Source organism: Salvelinus sp. IW2-2015, linkage group LG33 (assembly GCF_002910315.2).
Source record: "Salvelinus sp. IW2-2015 linkage group LG33, ASM291031v2, whole genome shotgun sequence".
Lineage (NCBI taxonomy): Eukaryota > Metazoa > Chordata > Actinopteri > Salmoniformes > Salmonidae > Salvelinus > Salvelinus sp. IW2-2015.
The window spans coordinates 14,041,992-14,048,933 of NC_036872.1; positions in this window are offsets into that span (position 1 = coordinate 14,041,992).

The following is a 6,942-nucleotide window of genomic DNA, read 5'->3' on the forward strand; positions in this document are numbered from 1 at the left end:
ACTTAGCGACATCTTGGGTAATCCTCGGCCAATAGATACGCCCCAACAACCGTTCTGGGGTCTTCTCCCTGGTGAGGTGCCCCCTAGTACATGTGTAACACTACATCTCTGTATGAACGGGGCATCATGAGCAGATCCTGTTCTACCCCTCTACGTTTGGCCACCCAGTACAAGAGACCACTTGATGGCGTAATAAGGAGTGGTTACCTCACCTTCCGAGCCAATACTCCTCCCATCTTTCCTTTTCACCTTCCGCATCGCCTGGCGAAGGTCAGGGTCCCAGGGTTGGGAGGTTCCGAATTGGCCCATTAGCTCTTCCAACAGGGTGAAGTTGTGCGTGTTGGGGCAAGGGAGGCTGCGCTCCTGGTCGGGGCCAAACCCCTTCCTTTTGCTCTCCCTCGATGACTCCTGAAACACCTGGCATAACTGCTCCCTCTGGAGCTTGTCAACTTGACTCAGGACGGAGGTCTGGTTAGATCCAGCTCCCACGAGTTGCTCTTGTACCCCCTCCAGGTGTTATTTTCCGTGGTCTCCTGGAACAAGTACCTCAGACGATCATCGGGGGAGTCTCCTTCCCCCCGGTTTGACGAGGAATCCCAGTTGCCCTGCCACGCCTCCTTAGCTTCATCTCGTTTCTTCCCCTGCGGTGTGCACGTCGAGGGCGTCTCCGGGCGGGCTCTGAGTGCGCCAGTGCTTGGCGATTCGAATAGTTCGGTCTCTGTGCTCTATCGGGGCCATTCCCTCTCCCCGCCTTCCTCCACAGAAGCTCGAACAGGTGGCAGTCCCTCCCCGGTAGCACCGGTACCTTAATTTGGGGAACAACCCTGACAATCAGGGTGGTCTTCCCGGCAGGGGTATGGAAGCTGACTCGGGCTGTGTGGTAGCGTTTGGTGTCCCCTTAAATGCAGACCACGGCGGTTTCTGCCTCGAAAATGGGCACGTTGGCCAGGACCTCCACCCGTACCAGAGATACCATGCTTCCCGAATCCAGGAAGGCCTCTCAGTCCATCCCTCTTACACACACTGACACACTCCGAGCTGGGGCCAGCTCCACATGCCAACATACATGTGGCGCGGGAAATTCCACCTGGTCACGGGAGGTGGCTGATAATTCAGTGGACATAGGGACGTCTAAACTGGGGCAGTGTCTAGCCATATGACCATATGTGTTGCACTTGAAACACTGTATAGGGCCCTGAGGCGTGGCCTTACTAAAAGTCTTGACTATGGGTATAGGGGCGAAAGACTTTTAGTAGACAAGTATAACTCAAAGCACTGGACTAGGTGGTCAACTAGTTGGATTTGCCTGACCGACTATCCTCTGCATGGTGACGGGTAATGCCCTCAAACACTTTTCTATGACCAGGGTTTCTAACATTTCGGCCATGGTTTGTGGGGCATAGCCACCCCCTTACCAGACGGATAAGTTAGTAGAGCTGACCCCTCGGTGACGCCTCTTCGGCGTACTTCCAGTCATGAAAACTCTGGGCCCGGTCTCTGGGGTTCAGCTGATAATGGGACTGAATCTCCACCTTCAGACGTGCATAATCCGCTGCAGCCCCTTCCTAAATGTCGTAGTACGCCGCCTGGGGTTTGCCTGTGAGCAGGGGAGCCAGGGGGCCTGCCCATTCGTCCTGAGGCCATCTCTCTCTCTGCGAATGTCAGAAGGTAGGCCTCCACATCATCGTCCTCCGTCAGACGTGGAATCAGCACGTCCCCGGGAGATGGGCGGTCTGCTATTACGGAGCGGAAGAGGTCTAAGGTCTCCTGTTGGGCGATGGTGCAGGCCATTAGCTGACATAGCAATTCTTCGCTCATGCATATCAGCAGGCAAAGTGGGCTTCAGGGAAAAATATATATATTATAAATCACATTCACCGGAAAGGTTGTGGTGTTGCCCGCATTCTCCACCAGTTGTGAATGTATCAATTTGTCCGAAACACCCTAATACAGGCGGGAGGCATAAAATGAACAGACCAGAGGCAGTGGTTGTGGTTCCTTTTCTTCTGTATAGTTTACTAATCGGGACTTCTTTCGCCATAAAAAATAAATCCAGTACAGAGAACGTCTAATGCTGAAACACCAGCGTAACAAAACAAATAAACAAACTAAGCCGTTGACCAAAAGGCTGTGGCCAAAAAGGGAAAACAAAACAACAAACGGCTATTCATGTCTTAGACTATCGTCTACACATACAGGAGGAACGCTTCTCTCTACCTAAAACCTGCCTAGGTTAACAGAGAGACAAGGTGCCCAGTCACAGAAGCTTTCTCTGAGGTAGGAAAAACCAATGTCCGTACAGGTCCCCGTCTCTACTCCCAATCCTCCCCTAGCTCCTCTCCTGGTACACCTATACAGACGAAGACACAAAACAATTAGTGGCCCCAGCTGCGTACTAATTGGCTTTCCACTGAGTACCTATCCCCTGAGGAGGTTGCTATCGTGTCGTCTTCTTCCGGCTCGTCACTGAACTCTCACATACATTACTTGATCATGATAAGATTGCTTTTTTCCAGAAGGGTATATTCTATATCTATAAACAACTAGGAAATTAGGATTCCCAAGTGGGACACTGTATGCCAAAGTGGAATCCCTTTCACAATGCTTGTATACTCTGCAACAGGCTTCAGTCAAAGCTAAACAAATTATTTCACAGAATGGGTAGAGCTCAATTCCAAGGGGAAGAACTTCTGGATAAAGCTGACTCCAGTACTGTGCTTCTGGAGAAAGCTGACTCTAGTACTGTGCTTCCGGAGAAAGCTGACTCCAGTGCTTTGCTTCTGGAGCACACTGACTCCAGGGTTCTGCCTGGTTCAACCCTGAACTCATCTTCAGCAAGTAGGAGTGAGTCACCCATAGCAAAACCCAGTTCATCCGCTGTTCCTAGAGGACATCATTCATCTGGCTCTGTAGAAGAGAAAACACTTGAGACCAGAGCAGATTATACTCATACTCAGAACTCTCCTCTGCTTACTAAGAGTGAGGCTATACTGCAAGAGGTCAGTCAATTCAATCGGAGTTGGTGCTTTCCGCAAATGCCAGAGTGGAAACTCCCAACCTCTACTGGTTCTCTGTGATCCAAACCTGGAGCCCTGCACCAAAGAGATCTTATCTCAGATTGTGAATGTGTATAGGTCAGAAATGTCATAGAATGTTCCTCTTACAACTGTGACTTTTTCGATGGTATCATGTCTTACCTAGAAGACATGCCCATGTCCAGTTCCTCATAGGAGTGTTAATCCAGCCTCAGTCATTGAGAAGCTCTCAAGTGAAAAGTTCCAGATGAAGGCAAGCAACTAAGTCAGAAAAATACTGATCAAATCCATCAAAAGCATCCCCAGCAAAGTCGGTTCAAGCCAGACAGATTCTCAGATGTTGCCAGCTAACTTTCCTCGAAGCATACAGATTCAGCTGCTTCTACACTTTTATGGCAGGCAGGCTCAATGCTTAAACAGTGATGAGAAAACCTCAGAGGCCACTGAGGCTGCAGCTGTAAGTTCCCATTCTGGTGTGGAAATATCTGAGAAGAAGATCTGGACAACTGCATAGGACTATTTACCACAATGTGAAGGCAAAGATGAGGGATTATTTGTCATTGCAAAGACAAGCCAAAGCCACGAAGGCTCAAGCAAAAAATACCCTCAGCCATATTCTGGTTTCCATTCAGAAAGAACTGTCAAAAACGGTGACTGCAGGAGAGCTTTCACAAATAAAGAAAGTGGTTGGAACTATGCTGGAGGATGTTAAGAAGATAAGCAGTGAATGTGGTGAGGAACTGGTCTATCAAGTGTTACGGTGGTCTTCCTCATCTGCCAAGTTATGAAAGTCAGAGTGGGAGTTTTCACTCCCTGGCACTCCCTCCTATCCCTTCCGAGTTAACCGAGATTACTGCTCAGCCCATTGTAAGATGCTCAGTCATTGAAATTAGAGAATATACTGTACTAAGCCAAAAACATTGGTGTGTGATGCCAGAACAAGCATGTCTGCGATAGTAGATACCATCACGAAGAAGGTATATCCAGAGAAAGAAGAGCAGGTTACATCTCACCTGGATCTGACAGCTGAAATAGCTAGACTGGAGGAACTCATATCTCAGTGTAGGATTGGTGCTCTCTACTGTGATCTCAGTCACCAAGTCAACCACATCATTTCTAAGAGCAACTTGGCCCCTCTGGGACTGACAGTGCCGGCTGGAACGAGTGCATCTGATACGGTCCTTGCGAAGCTGAAGAGGAATGACAAGAAAGTGGGGAAGCTTACAACTTATGTGCTGGTTTAGCTGTTTGCAGAGGTGTCAATGAGTTTGGCTCAGGGAGCCAGGGTGTCTGCCAGAGTTTCTGAAGATAGAGTTTCATGCTCTTCTTCTTCATCAGTATTTAGTGACACAATCAGTGTCTTTACCAAGTTATGGTAAACCAGGTCATGGACTCTGTGGTTTCTGATGCACAAAGTAGAGGGTCCTCTCCAACCGAATCTCTAACCACTTTAACTGATGAAGGCAGTCTATTGAGTGGCAAGTCCTCCCCTTGGCTGTCTTTCTCTAGCTTCATTATGGCAACAAGTGAGACCGCCAATGCAGCACGAACCTTTAAGGCCTACATGGAGAGGAAGTGGAAACCTCCAGTTGTTCTTGTGTAGCTCAGAACATTGTCAGGGAAGATATGTCAACCAGCCCAGACATGGTCAAAGATGTCCCACTTCCAACTCCATCCTCTGATAACTCAGACAGTGATGATGACTTCTCCGGCCTCATCAGCCTGTTAGTGGTGAGACTTCTAACAAAATCCAAACCCCAACAGAGGAGTATCCAGTTGACGTTGCACACGTCACAAGACCTGGTCCCAAAAGTCAGGGCTGTCTTATGTGCATGGTCAGGCTGCTCTGAGACTCAAGCACATCCCAAGAACCTGAGGATTCATAAACTCTACAGGGCCGTCTACAATAATCTGTTGGAGGAGTTTGGCTCTGAGAAAATCACTCAACTGGCTGTGTCGACTCAGAACTCTACATTTAATAGGATTCTTGTCTTTGAGTGAAGAGTTTCTCCACAGATGTAATGAGGCAGTTTCTCCACAGATGTAATGAGGCATCGATGGCAGCGTCAAGAACATCGTTCAAAGCCACCAGGCTGAGGCTCTTCCTCTGGCTGAGAATGTGAAGGCTACTGTCTATAGGCCCTATAGGACAATAAGCTATAGAAGCGGGAAGTGTCCTTTCCTACAAAGGCTGAGCAGGGTGACAATTAACTTAAAAGGTACTGCAGACTTGTTTAAATTAACTGTTGTGGAAGAATACAAAATATACAGTGCATTTGGAAAGTTTTCAGACCCCTTGACTTGTTCCACATTTTGTTACGTTACGTCCTTATTCTAAAATGGATTAAAAAATAATAATATTCAACAATCTACACACAATACTCCATAATGACAAAAGCAAAAACAGATTTTTGAAAATGTATGCAAATGTATTAAAAATTAAAAACAGAAATACCTTATTTAGAGAAGTATTGAGACCCTTTGCTATGAGACTCGAAATTGAGCTCAAGTGCATCCTGTTTCCATTGATCATCCTTGAGATGTTTATACAACTTGATTGGAGTGCACCTGTGGTAAATTCAATTGATTGGACATGATTTGGAAAGGCACACAGCTGTCTATATAAGGTCCCTCAGTTGACAGTGCATGTCAGAGCAAAAATTAAGCTATGAGGTTGAAGGAATTGTCCGTAGAGGTCAGGATTGTGTCAAGGCACAGATCTGGAGACGGGTACCAAAACATTTCTGCAGGGCCTTGTTCAGGGAGGTGACCAATAACCCGATGGTCACTCTGACAGAGCTCTAGAGTTCCTCTGTGGAGATGCGAGAACCTTCCAGAAGGACAACCATCTCTGCAGCACTCCACCAATCAGGCATGGTAGAGTGGCCAGACGGAAGCCACTCCTCAGTAAAAGGCACAAGACCGCACACTTGGAGTATCCAAAAAGGCACCTAAAAACTCTCTCAAACATGAGAAACAAGATTCTCTTGTCTGATGAAATCAAGATTGAACTCTTTGCTTTGAATGGCAAGCGTCACTTCTGGAGGAAACCGGGCACCATCCCTACGGTGAAGTATGGTGGTGGCAGCATCATGCTGTGGGGGTGTTTTTCAGAGGCAGGGACTGGAAGACTCGTCAGGATCGAGGCAAAGATGAATAGAGCAAAGTATAGAGATCCTTGATTAAAACCTTCTCTAGACCTCAGACTGGGGTGAAGGTTCAACTTCCAACAGAAGAACGACCCTAAGCACACAGCCAAGACAACACAGGAGTGACTTCGGAACAAGTCTATGAATGTCTTTGAGTGGCCAAGCCAGAGCCCGGACTTGAACCCGATCTAACATCTCTGGAGAGACCTGAAAATAGCTGTGCAGCAACGCTCCCTATCCAACCTGACAGAGCTTGAGAGGATCTGCAGACAAGAATGGGAGCGTCATACCCGCGGCTGTAATCGATGCCAAAGGTGCTTCAACAAAGTACTGAGTAAAGGGTCTGAATACTTATTGAAATGTTATTTTTATACTTCTGTTATGTAATAAATGAGCAAAAATGTCTAATCCTGTTTTTGCTTTGTCGTTGTTGTGTGTAAAATTTTATCAATTTTAGATGAAGGCTGTAACCTACCAAAACATTACAACATATCATTTCTAAATCAAAGTGCATGTCAAATCTCCCTCTTCTGTAGCGCCCAACATAGTACTATATGCACTGCCAGAGGATCTCCCCTCCATTTTTCAACAGAAGTCTTGCCAACATCCACTCCAAAGGCCTGTGAAAGCCCTTCAAAACAGTTCTCAAATACCAAGTAACTCAGACCATTTATTGGCCAACTTACTAAACATCATTCATTGCATTAAATTGATGGCTTTTCTGTCTTATGTGCTCCCCCGTTAACAAATCAGATTTC